Source organism: Symphalangus syndactylus, chromosome 5, assembly GCF_028878055.3.
Source record: "Symphalangus syndactylus isolate Jambi chromosome 5, NHGRI_mSymSyn1-v2.1_pri, whole genome shotgun sequence".
Taxonomy (NCBI): domain Eukaryota; kingdom Metazoa; phylum Chordata; class Mammalia; order Primates; family Hylobatidae; genus Symphalangus; species Symphalangus syndactylus.
This window is the reverse complement of record NC_072427.2, coordinates 37,001,503-37,016,254: the sequence shown is the minus strand read 5'-3', so window position 1 is coordinate 37,016,254 and position 14,752 is coordinate 37,001,503.

Genomic DNA, 14,752 nt, shown 5'->3' with positions numbered 1-14,752 from the left:
CGTGAAGGTGAACTGCTTCTCATTTTTTTCTTTAACTAACAGAGAAGAGGGAAAATCCATTTGTTTCATCAACACAGCTAGGGAGCTAAGGGCTGTGTTCATCTGCTCCAGTAAAGATACCATCTGGAATTTCTGCAAGTGACATCACCATCTGATTGTGTGTGATGATCTGCTGTTATCTTCCACAATTCATCAGGCTTTTTGCACCAGCCAAAGATAAAAACCATCATTGCATTTGGGGATGCAATGGGAACCACTGTGCCTGCATCTTTCAGGTCTGTGATGGTGGCACTAATCTCTGCAATTCCAGCGATGTGATGTTGCTGTTAGTTTACTATCTCAGTGGGAGTTGCAATTATAGAGGCTTCCATTTAAACCTCCCTAGCTATACTTAAGACCCACTCTTGACAGTCAGTGGCATTTTAGGTATCTGTGGATTAGCATCACTCAGGAACAGTCTCTAACAACCCTTAGAAGATATGGGTATTCTCTTTTCCATAGTGCTCAGTCACTCTGTTAGATGACTCTGGAGAAGACCTAGGAGAGATTCACACAATCTTGTTGCAGAGTCCTCCTCAAAAAGACCTTGTCTATTTTTTGGCCAAAGAACTTGTGATCTGTGGACTAGCTTAGGTCTAGGACCTGAGTAAGAGGATATAAATCGTCATATTCAAGTCAGATTTCTGTTCCCCCAGACCCGGAATTTTCCTGCATGTACATGTTAAGCAACCTTTTAGTAGACTGCCTGCTGGGTCACATTTTGGGATCCAGCAATTAATTAGCCATTGCCACAGATCCATGCAGGCCAAAGCCCTTTGTTTACCACCCCATCCCTGTGCTTATTGTGATAATTGTGCCCACTTGATCTGTGATAGTAGACCATTGCCATCTGGCCTCTGCTACTTCAGAATCTCACTATACCCACTGTGAACAAAGAATCTACTTCGTAATCTCTCACTAGTGTCATCACGTTGGAGAGCACAACCAAGGCAAAACTCTTCAAGGATGCTGGCATCTCCCTCTTCAAGGTACCTTGGTGAAGGGAGTGTCTTCCAGGCTATCCCAGGGGATATGGTTGATGAAGAAGGGATGCTAAGCAGATTGCACAAAACAGATCCTTGTGAATCTTTGGATCTTTTATGTATCCTAGGGGAATTTTTCCCATCTCTGAATCTTTGGACCCTTTCCATGTGCCAGGAATCTTGTCATTACCAATAGACCAGTATTAAGCTTGCTCCTAACATTTGTGGTTACCAGGAAAAGGGTACAAATGGTGGGTCACATACATATATTTGTAAATCAGGATAAAAAACAAATAAAATGTTTTGTCCTTCTACCTTGAAAAGTGTTACAGTTTAGAATGTTCATACTTAGGATTCTCAAAGAAACTTTGGAATTCCACTCTGGAGCATGGTGGCACTGCTCCATGAGGAAGGGCCTGGGAAAAGAGCAAGTCTAAGGACAGCATTGGTCACTGTTGAGTTCAGGCTTCATTTAGAGAATCTCACAGACTACTTATGCCCCTCTCCAGTGCTTAAGCCATCACATTAATTCCCGACCTTGAGTGAGTGCACTCAAGTTAATGAATTCAGCTGCTTCCAGGGATGTATTAGGACCAGTGGATCCCAAGGTCATGTGCCCATTGTCACACCTCCTTTATCATAAAATGGGTACCTTAGTCCAGGGTGATGTTATATAGGATACCCCTTTGTAAAGCAGGCATGTATAAGCCCTCAGATGGTAATGCTGGATAGAAAACAAAAATGGATACAGTGGATACATTGCATAGAGAAGAAAAAAATACAATGGATAGAGAAGAAAAACCCATATCCAAAGAAGATGCCAGTCCCAGGAGGGATGAATCACTGCTTCCTGCATGATGGAGGGGTTTCATGTGATTAGCTGGCTGCTCTATTCAAGAGATGGCACCCTATTGATGGCTCAGGTCCAGTCTATGTAGCTCTAAAATCACTCAGTCAATAGTGGCAATAATTAGATCAACTTTGGTAAGAGAAAGCTTATGTTGTTGGGCTAAAACGTGGTCTCACCCCTTTCACTATGGTTACTCCATTCTTGGAATCATTTTATAAGCACTGAGGTAGTCAAAGACAGAGGCTAGCTGACATCCACTGGATGTATCATCTTATTCACTGGTTTTTCAGTATCTCCTCTGAAGTGGATACTCTCAGGTAGGCCTTGATAGAGAGATAAAGTTCCACAAGCTTATGCCTACCCTCACAGGTCATCTACATGTCTCTTGCCCACATCTCCTAGTCTCTACTTTTGCTCCTTTTAGTTCATTTGTCACTACACAGAAGTCCATGTATATCCTTACTTCAGGTTATTACTCCCTCCATATGAAATTGATGATTAAGTGTTCTTCTTAAAGCTCTACCTATTGGAAAGATTTCTCCTCCCCACCACACCACCCTATATTGTACTTTAGACACAACAGATGTTCTGCAGCAGTAGTCCTTATTGGCTCATGCCAGCATGCCAGCCTGACCCATTCATGAATTAGACCCAGATGTTTTCTTCCTCCTTTATCTGGTCATAGGGAAAATTTACAAGGTTTGAGCCACGGTGTTGATGCAATGAATGGGGGAGTCTTGGAGGTTTGGGTCACCTGTTTATGTAGCTTTTTTGTGCCCAGGGTATTCGTGAATATGATCGTCTCCTGCATCTTGGTAAGGTTTATCTCTTACCCTCTAGCACAATTCCTGAAAATTTTCTGCTTCTTGTTCACCATATCTAATTAACATGATGTTTATCATTATGGTGGATGAGCACAATATTCTGTGCAATGTAAAAATGATCAAAGTCCCTGTGGACTATATTGTAACAGAGAACAAGAGAGCTAACATAGCCCTGGGGCGAGACGATGAATGTGTATCTCTGTCCTTTCCATATGTATTATCTTCATTTGTCCTTCTTTATTGATGGAGATCTTAAAAATTACATTTGCCCAAACATTAGATCTGTTGTAATAAACATGTAGCAGCTGGCATGGCAGCTGTAATTGGAGCTACCACTTGGTTAAGTTTTCAGTAGTACATCATTATCCTCCACCATCTGTTTGTGTTTTGCAGGAATGATACAAGTGAATTGAATGGGGGGTGTGATGGGAATTATCACCCCAACATCCTTTAAATTTTCTGGAGTGACTCAGCAAATGCTCAAAGATTCTTTATTTCTATTGATTTGCCATCTTGGTTGTTGAGGGAGGGTGCTAACTTAGGAGCTTTCACTTGCCCTTCCTATATAATGACTCTAATGCTCCAGGTCAGGAAAACAATGTGAGGACTAAGAGTTGCTAAGAAAATCCATGTCAATTATATACTCAATATTGGGGAAATCACCAGAAGGGGACGTTATGGACCCTTTAGAACCACGGCGAGATAGACTTGAGCAAGGACTCAATTTATCACCGTGCAGGGCCAGGACTAGGGTGAGGCAAATGAGCATGCAAGTTTTAGGGAAATACTCAAGTGCCAAACCTGCACTTGCACAACCCTGAGACTGAGTGCCTCCTCAAATGTTGTGAGCTCGGCACCTTGTTTGTTTCACCCTAGTCCTGGTCCTACATTCAAGTTTAAAGATATTGCACATCCCAGTACCTCCTCTGCCTCTTATATCTCATCCAAACCGTAGAAGAGTCAATAATTACGAAGCTTCAGCAGACCATGGGTTGTGACCATCTTGCTTGTTACCATCAAGGAGATGCTGTGGCCATCTGACTGAAAGATTCAGTTTCAGAATCCCATCCCAAGAGGAGTCCTTTCTAGGGCCATTCCTGACACCAACTATGTTCATTTGGCTTGCCCCAAATGGTAGAGTCTATGACAAAGATGTGGATGCAGGGAGGTAGGTAATCCAAGAAAGCAGTGATAAGAGAGTTTGGAGAGTAAGACTGGAAGTGAAGGAGTATTTCTGAGCTGTTATCTCTGTGGGGAACTGAGGTTTAATAACTCTGAGAAATCATGAATTATGTACCTCAGAATTATCCCATTTGTGGAGGGGAAACTCCCTTGCAATATGAGGCTGTGCATTCCTGCTGGCTGAGCATGTTCTCATGGTTCCGGAGAAAGCTCTGAGGCAGAAGAATGGTGAGTGTTTGAGATGGGAAGCCATCAGTGTGCCTGGGACTGTCCCGCACAGCTGTGGCTGACATTAGAGCTGGGCTGAGAAGATATGGCATGGAGTACCAACAGCACCTTCTAATCTACTCTGTGTCATTACTTGTAATAATTTGAGTACTTATGATGCCACCATATGCCATGGATTAACTGCTTTCCCATTTCTCCCAGGCAAGGAGTGTACATCCTTGCACTTCTCAAATATGTGAGCAATCCAATTCTAGAATCACATTCTGAGGGTCTGTTCTTTGGGGCCACTTTCTGTAAAACTTAGGAAAACAGATGACCTTCCCAAATTAGGTGATTTAAAGAGAATTAATAAAGATAATTTTTACAAAGGTATGGACAGGGACACCACAAAGAAGAGTATGGTATCTTATGGTGAATAATGGCAGAGATATCATTACTTCCTTTAACTACATGGAGGGAGGAGAAGGAGCCTTTACCGGAACCTGGAGACAGAACTGTGTGGAGAGGACCAACTAATAGATCCGCCTACTAGGAGCTGCCCCCTTAGGTAGAGAAGAGCAGCTAGCCAGCTATGATTCTTCCAGAGGGAAGCCAGGGGTATAAGCACCTGGCCTCACTCTCCATCTCTCTGGTCTCCTGTGCCCGCTGGTTAACTGCCTGAGAGCAAGGGAGCCCATTGATGCTGCCTGTCCAGAGAGCAAGGGAGCCCACTGATGCTGTTTATCCAGGTCAGCCTCCTGGGTCACTCATTTCTAGGGTGGAGACAGGCAGATAGTAGGCCTGAAGAGAGAAATCCAGTACACATTGCTTAAAAGGAAACAAAATAGCTTTAAAAGAACCAGTCTAGAACTGGCTCCTCGGTGAGCGTATATCCCACTAAAGAAGGAATTCATGAATTTTACAATATGTAAAGCCAGAAAATTAACTTTCCCATCAGGGCTTAGTGTAGTGTAGCCCCCCCTCTCCCCCCACCGTAGTCTAAGTTAGAGAAGAATACTAACTGCCTGTTTTTCCTTCTGTGCTCAGCAAGCCTTATCTGTTCTCACTAGTTTCACATTCCTTGAGGCTCAGCAAGTTCTTGCTTACCTCCCCAGCACAGCTGCAAGGTGATAAGATTGATAAGTATATGTTACAGAACTATGTATTCCCAAGGATGTAAGACGTGAAGTAACAAATAACTGCCTTTGTTCTTGCTTCTGTAAGTATGCTTCCTGCATCATGTAGCTCTGGGCCACTGACTGCTTAAAAGGTGGCTGCTTTCTTTGTCCAGGGCTCAGACTTTCCTGGATGCTAGTCCAACTGAGCCAGGTGATCACCTTTTAATAAAGGACTCGCCTGAACTCTGTTCGTTCTCTCCCATTGATTGTCCCATAACACCACAACTCATGGTCCAGTCATCTGGCCCATTTTGTTTCGGTGTCATCCTTTCTGGTGTGTAGGACAAGGATCTTTGGGGGAGTGGCATATTTGCCTACCTTTATTTCAGTGTTGTCTATGTGAGTAATAAACTGTCTGAATCTGAAAGTAGCTCACTGTATTTTTACTCACTGAATCATGCTTTGCCTTCCCTTTTATGCGCTTGACATAGAATACTACTTCCTCCTCCAAAATCTGTAGGTCCAAGTTCTAAGCAGTTGCTGTGATTCTGTTGAGTTTAATATTCCATATGTAAACTCCAGATTATCACATTTGCATTACTTATCTATGTTACATGCAATTTAATTTGGAGAGCTTGGCTGGGCTCGGTGGCTCATGCCTGTAGTCCCAACACTTTGGGAGGCTGAGGTGAGAGGATCACTTTAGCCCAGGAGTTTAAGACCAGCCTGGGTAACACAGCAAGATCCTGTCTCAAAACAAAAATTTGGAGAGCTCCTGGTAATAGAGTGCTGAGTCTATGTCAAAGATGTGAAGGCACAGAGAGCTCTTCTCCATGAGCAGCTGACATTGCTATGTCAGAGGAGGGCAGATGGACTTTCCGGTCAGGGTCACCAAGACAGCATGTGAAGGAGGTGCCAACCAGTGGACTTTGGGCTTCACTTTCAGTCATAGAAACGTCCTCCCTGCCCAAGATCCATAGGAACTGTGACAGTTTGGTGTTGAAAATCAACATGTCCTTCAAAAAAGCCTAAAATGTGACAACTTAGAAACACAAGAGGATGCCCTAACCCACCAGCAAATAAGAAAAAAAATTGAAAGCATCTGCGTGAAATATCTCAGAATCTTAGTGTATTAAAATCAGAAGAGATCTACGAGCTACACCAATGCAAGCCCCCCATTTTACAGATCATAAAACTTAGGCCAAGGGAGGGGAGGACCTTGCTCATGGTCACCCCTGCATGCTGGTGGCACATCCAGGACTAGTCCCAAGCCCACCCACAACCCTCCCCACTCTTTGGACGAAGAGCATCACACTTTCCTTTTCTCGTTCTTGCTGCTCCTAAGCGCTTATCTGTTGGATTTTACATGTGTATTCCATTAGATCTAGTCCTCCTACCATTGCCCTGGTTAAAGCTGTTTTTTTTTTTTTTTGCCACGATGTTGATGATGGTGATGACAATATTAATCACAGCAGCAGCTAACCCTGATTGAGCCTTCCCACTCTTCAAGCCCTATTCTAGGCTGTACAAGTATGAACACTTTAAAATCAAACAGCCCTTTGGGGAAGGAATTAGTATCACTCTAGTTTCATAAATGAGGAAACTGAGGCACAAAGAGGTAAAGCAATTTGCTCTCTCAGTGTCAAGAGTGGTAAGTATTGGAGCCATAATTTAACTTGGGCCGTCTGACTTTAGAGTTTATGCTCTCAAATATTTTATTAAACTGCCTTTAATGTATATTAACATAATAGTTAACATTATTACCCCATTTACAGATCAAGGAACTGCATCCTGGTGAGATTAAGCAAGGTCACAAGGCTAGTAACAAGCAAAGTTAGATCTCAAACCCGAGTGTCTGACTCCAAAGCCCATGCTCTTAAACACTAGGTGCGCCTCCTTCTTGTCATAATAACTTCCTCACCTTAGACTTGCTAAAAATAAATCTCCAACAGAGAGCCAAAAATGCTGTATTTCTAACTAGCACACAAGTTTAAAAACCACTGATACCAGTGGTCAAAGTTAAGGTACTTTGGAATCAAACAGTATAGAGCTTGGGATCCTGGGCCTATCACGTAACCTCTTTAAGCTTCATTTCTCTAACACAGGGATAGTAATTATGTGTAATGAGAGCTTGCATGTGTTAACTGCTTACTGCTACCCTAGCCCAGTGCTTCATGGGCGTGGCCGCATTTGATTGAAGTACCTGTCTCATCAGGTTGTAGTGAGAGTTAAATGGGTAACACAAGCAACATGCTGCCACAGTATCTGCAGCCAGTAGACACCCAAGAAGTGTCAACTGGCTACTGTGAGGACTCTTGGCCCTTTTTGTGTTCACCTGCCTTCTGGGTAGGAAGCTTCCTACACCTATGATGTGTGTCTTACTGATTTTTGTGTCTCTCCAGAGTCTGCCTCGTAGCTGGTCTCCAGTCTGTATAAATCTGTTGACATGAACGTCAAAGTGCATCCTCCGCTAGGCTTCATGACCCCTGAGGGTTTTCAGGCTGACATGAACCTCTTGCCAGATTTGTTCACACTGTTCCCAAATTCTCCCCTGAATAGTAGCAATACATACATATTGTATATACATACAACACACACATACATACATTCAGTGATGATGTTTCTGCTTTAGGGATAAGGGGCAGTGTGGGTTGATTTTTGAAGGTTTTGCAAATAAGAAAGGACAATTTGGGTGGCTTGGACAAACCACTGTCACAATATCATGTAAAGGAGGCTGAGATGATGGTGGCCAGGGTTCCAGAGAGTGCTTAGATGGGAGACCTCCCCGGCTTAGTCACCCACATTTGATTTCTCACAGAGGCTCATCACCTTGCTATGGGAGTGCTTCCCTTGCTGTCACCTATAAAATGGGGTAACCATTGCCTTCCACATCAAGGGGTGGCTTGAAGACCAAACCAAATGATCGCATGCCCATGGAGGCTTTTGTCAACCATCAAGCTCTGCATCAGCGCAAGACATGGGTCAGGTGGGCGTTTTGGTTCTCAGGAAGGAGGCGATTTCTTCCCACTGTGGAGGCTTCCTCTCCCAGGACTCAGGGCCACACCTTCTCTAGGTTCTCCCCTCCTGCTTCTCTGTCATTCAGCTTAAGCCGGGCTGAGCATACTTAACTTGCTTCTGAATCTTTTCAGACCCATGTTCCTTATCCTTGCCCCCTGCTTGCAGATTCTTAGCTGAGCTTTTAACTTTTCTACCTCAGTCTTTCTGGTGTTCCGGATTCTACTCCAGTAGCACCCTGCATCCTCTGGTAAGTTTCATTTGGCAATCTTGGGCAGGGACCACTGCCTGAGCATGCAGCCATCTTGGGGCAGGAGTCTATTCTTGTCTTCCTTTATTAAAAACATGCGTGCCACTCACCCCCTGGAGCATTCTGTCACATGTCTTGTCTCAGGCCAACAAAATCCCACCCTTCAAAAGAATTTGATTTCTTTTCTGACCTCATGTCATTCCATAAACATGATTTTCTGGTCCCTTGGGGACCCTCTGAATGTCTTCAGCTAGGGCGGATCTAACCCAAACTACTGGAAAACAGCCTGCTGCTGACACTAAGAACTACTTCTCAGGAAGCTGCAAGTGACACACATGTGCAACACCTCAGTGAGGTCCCTGCCAGGTCACACAGGAGAGCTCTGCTCCCTGCCACTTCACTTCCAAGCCCTGGGAAAGTTTGAGGAGCAGGGACTGTCAGGCCTCTGAGCCCAAGCTAAGCCATCATATCCCCTGTAACCTGCACGTATACATCCACATGGCCTGAAGCAACTGAAGATCCACAAAAGAAGTGAAAATAGCCTTAACTGATGACATTCCACCATTGTGATTTGTTTCTGCCCCACCCTAACTGATGAATGTACTTTGTAATCTCCCCCACCCTTAAGAGGGCTCTTAGTGGATGACCTAAGGTTGGGAGTTCCAGACCAGCCTGATCTGGTAATTCTCCCCACCCTGGAGAATGTACTGTGTGAGATCAACCCACTGCCCACAAAACATTGCTCCTAACTCCACCGCCTATCCCCAAACCTATAAGAACTAATGATAATCCCACCACCCTTTGCTGACTCTCTTTTCGGACTCAGCCTGCCTGCACCCAGGTGGAATAAACAGCCTCGTTGCTCACACAAAGCCTATTTGGTGGTCTCTTCACATAGACACGTGAGACAGGGACCGCTGATGTCCATGTAGGGGAACTGACCGCCCTGGCTTGCCTGGGACCAGGGGTTGCCCAGGACTTGGACTTTTAGTGCTGAACCGAGAAAGTTATGGGCAAATTGGGGTGGGTTTGTCACCTTCTGTCTGGGATAGCTCAGCCGCAAGAGGTCAAAAGGGAGTCCTGGGCCGGGCACGGTGGCTCACACCTGTAATCCCAGCACTTTGGGGGACTGAGGTGGGCAGATCACCTGAGGTCAGGAGTTCGAGACCAGCCTGGCCAACATGGTGTAACCCCATCTCTACTAAAAATACAAAAATTAGCCGGGCATGGTGGCAGGCACCTGTAATCCCAGCTACTCAGGAGGCTGAGGCAGGAGAATCGCTTGAACCTGGGAGGCGGAGGTTGCAGTGAGCCGAGATCACACCATCACACTCCAGCCTGGGGGACAAGAGCAAGACTTCATCTAAAAAAAAAAAAAAAAAAAAAAAGGGAGTCCTGGCAGGGGGTGGTGGCTCACGCCTATAATCCCAGCACTTTGGGAGGCTGAGGTGGGTGGATCACCTAAGATTGGGAGTTCCAGACCAGCCTGATCAACATGGAGAAAACCCATCTCTACTAAAAATACAAAATTAGCTGGGCATGGTGGCACATGCCTGTAATCTCAGCTACTCGGGAGGCTGAGGCAGGAGAATTGCTTGAATCAGGAGGCAGAGTTTGCAGTGAGCTGAGATTGCGCCATTGCACTCCAGACTGGGCAACAAGAGTGAAACTCTGTCTTGAAAAAAAAGGGAGGAGTCCTTCTACTTCCTGATTGTCTTCAAGGGCCCCCACACTGATAATAGCTCAACAGATGAAGTATAAGCAATGGTTTTGCCTGAGCCCAAGTGCTTCGTCCCTATCTCAGGTGAATAATGGGTTACCTGATGTTGTGAGAAGACAAGGCTCACACACAGAGAAAACAGAGAGAAGCCACCATTTCTGCTTTAGCCAAGGAGGCAAGTTCCCATCAAAATAAGAGGAACTCCAGAAAGTAATGATACATACAGCCCATTATTAGGTAAGTTTGCTATTAACAATGATGCTTATGTATGGGGCCCTGTAGAATGTACAAAACAGACCTTCAGATGGACACAGTGGGGGAAGGACCTAGAATTGTGCTCTAGACACTTTAATGCATTCACTCCACAAGGCCCTGGCTGCCCACCCTCCACCACTCAACACATTGTGCATACACACACACACGCACATACGTGCATGCATGCACATACACTTTGCCACTCCTCTCCTGCACATCCCCAAGGCCACTTGACTTTGCTGCTCTTCTGTCCAAGACCACAGTCCCTACCCGGTTTCCAGATATACAAAGGAGAGCTTAGACACTTGAGGAAAACGGCTTTCAGCTCTAACAGCCTCCCTGGTCTCACAGATCTGCTGGTGTTGACCTTTGGGGACTAAAGAATTGCTACATCTCCCCCTGAGGGGCTTGAACTGGGGTGGAGATGGGTCAGCTGGGTGGAAACCAGTTCAGATAAAAGTACAAGAGCCCCTTTAAATAGTAAGGTCTGATGGGAAATAGGGAAACTGAACACAAAGGCAATCTTCTGTGGTGACGAAAACAAGGCCCTCCAGGTCCTGGCGCAGGCTAGAGGACTCAAGTAAGGACCTATGCTGATATAGCACAGAGTGCAGGAACACAGGATTGGGGATCAGACAGCTTCAAATCCTGGCTCTGCCCCTTACTGGGTTTTTAACTCTGGGTAAATTGCTTCATCTCCCCAACCCTCAGTTTCCTCATCTGTGAAAAAGGATGATCCTTATCTTTGCCCCCTTGCTTGCAGATTCTTAGATGAGCTTTTAACTTTTCTACAGAAATCAGTCTTTCTGGTGACGACTTCATAGAGTTGTTGTCGGGAAGGCACAAGACAAAGTCTGTGGTCATATGGCAGGCACATGGCCCATGGCAGAAAAATGCATTTCTCAGTATTTCTCATGGCCATTGGCCATGTCTTTTTATTTTCTGTATTTTGATGCCATGTCTTTTTATTTTCTGTATTTTGATGCTTTGTATCCTTGCTGTCCCTGGAGGGACTGCGCCTCCCAGGGTTAGCCAATTCCTACAGATAGCAAACAATTTGCTTGTCCTAGAACATGACTTTTTTATGCAAACTAACCAAACCCTTGCTCTTACCCCCACCCACCTCCTTTATCAGGCCTTTGTACTGCAGGCCGCTATCCCCCTGACTTAGTCACCCACAAGCTGGGTACCAGACAACAAGGGACAGCCCCTGTGTCCCAGAGCCCTCTGAAATTACTTAAAAGAATCAATCCTAAGTCTGCCAACCCTGCCTTGCTCATTCCTTCTTGTGGAAGTCATGACAGACCTTTCCCCTGCTCCTCTCTGGCTCCTGAGCAACTGGTACTTCCTCACGTGGCTCTGAGTGGTGGGCGGCGCCTCCTGCTTCTAGGGATCTGTATATGTAACAAACGTCCCCCTTCCTAACGGTCACTTTTGTGTCTGCGTGTCATATCATACTTGAGTAGAACCAACCCCACCTACGCTTCAAACAGCTAGGCACAGACCTAAATATGCACTCTACAGGCAACAGCTCGTTGATCCTCAGCAAAATCTGTCAGGTTGGTGCTGTTGTATTTCACAGAAGAGGAATCAGAGCCTTAAGTACATTCAGCTGAAAGGGACAGCACTAGGATTCAGAATTCAGGCACACCCACTGGACAGCCTGGACTCCCAACCTCCGCCCTGCTCTGCTGCAATCATGATTATCCCTACCTCAGCAGGCAGGCATGGGGGCAGTCTGGGTCCCAGTGAGCTCCTGTGTGAGAGTAGAGGGGAGCTTTGTCTCTGGTTCTGGTCCTGGGCAGCCCCCTCTTGAGAGCTCTAAGGAACCACAGAGGAGCTGGACCCTGGGCAAGGAGGCAACCATCTGGAGCATGCTGTCTTGATGGACGTGAAGGGCCCTGGGGTGGCCCCTGCCAAGAATCCTCTAGCCAGTGACCTATTTCCAACCATTTCCTTACCATCTTTCAGTCAAGATTTTAGATTATCAACAACAGAAACCAGCTCTGGGTAACTTAAGTAGCACTGATTGGAAGACTTTGGGGTGGGGGGCTGTTCATGGAATTGATAGAGAAGTTGGACAGCCAAGGTCAGAACCTGTGTTGTAGGAATCAGGAGGCTGGAGAGACCATGGAGTGAGACAGGAGGATTTATTGAATACACTCAGACCCAGTGGTTTAACATCCAAAAACTGGGCCCTGAACAAAGATGGGGTTTGGCTTATATGCACACCTTTGAAAGGGGGTGGGGCTAGCTTGAAACAAGCTTACAGTGATGCGAAGTGTAGTGTCACAAAAGCCAGGATACAGAGGCAGAACAAAGGCAGCTAATCAAACTGTGGCAGGTTCATAACCCAGGATTACATGCAACTCTTGCTATGCGGTCATCTAGATAACACCCAGATGGCTGTTATCTGGGCTTATTCAAAAGAGCCTTGCATGGGCTTATCTCATAACGTTCGCTGTGGCACCCAGACGGCCGCAGCCTAGGCCTGCTCAGGCATGTCTTACAACCTTCACTGTGCTGCTCAGATAAAACAGAATACTTGAAGTTACTAGTTAGAGAAAATAGGAATCTATAAACTCATAAAACTTGCAGAGCAAGGTACAATCAGATGGCGGGGGGGTGGGATTTGAGGGGGAACTTCACTTTTTCTTATCCTTATGTTGAGGGAGTGCTGGGAGAATCTCCAGAGCACATCCCTTTGAGCCCTGGCTTCTTTGAAAGTGTTATGGAGACTGCCTGGGTCTGGGCTTTGCCTGTTACTGCCTCTGGGATGTCAGCCTAATATAGAAAGCTTATTTTTCTCTTTTTAATTTTATTTTTCTTGAATTTCCTGCCTCATTTCCCCCCTTTGATGTTTCCTATAAATGGAATTTAATAGAAAGCATCACTATTATCTAGTTCTTCATGACAAGGCAGATCTTCTGTCTTTCGCAAAGGTTTATACTTTGTTAGAGCCATTAGTTGACTGGTGGTTGTTTTGTCCACTAAGATTTCTATGGTGCAATAAAGTCTTAACTACTGTGTTTCCTACCCATGTAGTATGCATGCAGTGAGGGCATCCTTCTATGGGCTCTTCTCCTTCTAACATGGATATGGGGACCATCAAAAGTAAAGCAAAGAGTAACATTCTTACACCCAGCATGGGCAGAAGAGATGTTTTCCCAGGGGAGGGGGTTGGCTAAAGCGACAGAAGAACAGAAGTACAATTAATAATACAGGAAAGATTATTGGGCCTAAGATTTCCAGCCACATTTACTCATCTGATGATGACTCCTCAAGCTTCGGCTGTGTGTAGACTAGTCAGCTTCTAGGGTGACTAGAGCAGGGCTTGCTGTTTCCTCAAGTTTCTGGCGTGTGTGGATTGGTCAGCTTCTGGAGTGAACAGAGCAGGGCTGTTGTTGTTCTCAGTGGCAACTTGGTCTTGTCGCAGGATCAGCTGGGTCAGATGGTCTGGGTCCTGCTGGCAGGTCCACTGGTCCTGGGATGCCAGTTTCAGCCAACTGTGGTGGATTTAAGACACAATTCCTGCAACTTTAACAGCAGTGGGAGTGGACAAGATTACAGTATGGGGCCAATCCCATATGGGTCCCAGAGTGGTTGGATTCCATTTCTTAACCAAAACAAAGTCCCCAGGTTTGAAAGGGTGTACTGGGTCTGTCAGACTTAGAGGCATTCTTTCCCACACCCAGCCATGCACTTTCTGCATGGCCATCCCTAAAGCCTGCATTTGCCTCCTTAAAGTTAATTCTCCTAGCTCACAGAGCTCACCTTTATCCTGACTTATAATTGGGGGTGGCTGGCTGAACAAGACCTCATAGTGTGAATACCCAGTTTGTTTTGTGGGGGTACACCTGACTTGGAGGAGGACCATGGGCAAGACCTGATCCCGTCTCAGAAAAGTCTCCAGACAAAATTTCTTCAGCAGCTGCTTGAGTGTCTAGTTCATACGCTCCACTTTTCCTGAGCTCTGCAGCCAGTAAGCTGTGTGTACCTTCTGTTTTATTTTTAATAGTCAAATTAAGTCTTGAACTATTTCAGCTACAAATGCTGGTCTATTGTCTGATCCCAGAGTCAGGAGTAGTCCAAATCCAAGAATAATGTCTTTTAACAACACCTTAGTCACTTCTTGTGCTTTCTGTGTTCTGGTGGGGAAAACCTCGACCCATCCTGAAAAGGTGCAAATGAACACCAACATGTACCAATAGCCCCCTGCCCAGGGCCTGAATTAAGGCTTCTTTGATTTCTTTAAAGGCCTTCTTCTGGTTGGCCTCCCACAGGAGGGGTTCCTTCTCTCCCCACTTTG